The sequence below is a fragment of the Crocuta crocuta genome, unplaced genomic scaffold (genome assembly GCF_008692635.1).
Source record: "Crocuta crocuta isolate KB4526 unplaced genomic scaffold, BGI_CrCroc_1.0 scaffold1224, whole genome shotgun sequence".
Classification (NCBI taxonomy): domain Eukaryota; kingdom Metazoa; phylum Chordata; class Mammalia; order Carnivora; family Hyaenidae; genus Crocuta; species Crocuta crocuta.
In genome coordinates, this window is record NW_027527433.1 from 99,799 (window position 1) to 101,148 (window position 1,350).

A 1,350-nucleotide genomic window follows, 5' to 3' on the forward strand; every position below is an offset into this window, starting at 1 on the left:
TACAGTACCAAAATTCCTATTGCTTGCCCCTTGATCAGTCCAATTTTCCCACAGGTGATCTTCTTGGGATAACAGAGTAGAATGACCTTGTACTGCTCCTGTAAGAGGAAGAAATAGTTATCTCCTACTTAAATCCACAACTGCCTTCTTTCATATAATCACAAAAACCGATGTATAGGCTTAAAATTTTGAGAACTGAAGTGAAATTGTGTGGTTGTTGATTTATTTCGTCTTGTGCTTGCTTGATTGTCTGTAGTTATAACTGTATGGGACTACAATCAGCTCTTTTGATGCTCTTCTGGCTGAATTGACTGGCCAACAGATCAACAGGAATGTTATGTGATCCAGCCTGTGTATCACTTATATTTGTGGGTGTCACTGCTATAAATGTTCACAGGGCAGAGATTGCATTGCTGTATTGTGTGCACAGTGGCTAGGATAATGCCACATGCATATGGGGGCTTCAGTGGAGTTCAGTGATAATGCGGTAATTGGTAATTTGCCCTCTGTGTGCGGATCTCTCAGGAGAAAGAGTAAGCAAAAGCATTGCTATGTCTAGGTGGCAAAACATTTAAAGTTGCAAAAGAAAAATGCAATTGGTCATCAAATGCTTGAGGAACATTTAGCCCCCAGAGGGGAAAAGTCACATATGCAGCTTATTTTATCTTTAGCCCATTGGTCAGACTTCATAGGATCATCCTACTTATGTGTGTAGTTTGGAGCACAAACATGACATTTAAAATATTTTGTGGGGGCACCTGGGTGGCTCAGTCGGTTAAGCGTCCGACTTCGGCTCAGGTCATGATCTCACAGTTCGTGGGTTCGAGCTCCGCGTCAGGCTCTGTGCTGACAGCTAGCTCAGAGTCTGGAGCCTTCTGGAGCCTGTTTCGGATTCTGTATCTCCCTTTCTCTCTGACCTTCCCCTGCTCACGCTGTCTGTCTCTCTCAGAAATAAATAAAACATAAAAAAAAATAAAAAATTTTGTGGATGTATTTAAAAAATAACAAGAGAGGAGTGGCTTCCCATTCAAGTTCTTTACCTTGGCAAAATGTAAGGATGATGATAGCTGTGATGTGGACTATGATGATGTAGTAATAATAGCTACTGTATATTTAGTATTTACTAAGTACCTGACATTGATCTAGGTGCTTTACATATAACAACTCATTTAATCCTCAAAAAGACTACTTTCAGCTACAGAGTTTCACTTATGGATGCTCCTTAGGTGAGAAAAAAGACATATTTTAGAAGTGCCCACACTGCTGTACTTTAAATAGAAATTAAATTTTATCCATTTTACCTACTGGTGAAATAGAACTGATTGTATTATTTTCTTAAAAAAAGTCAGG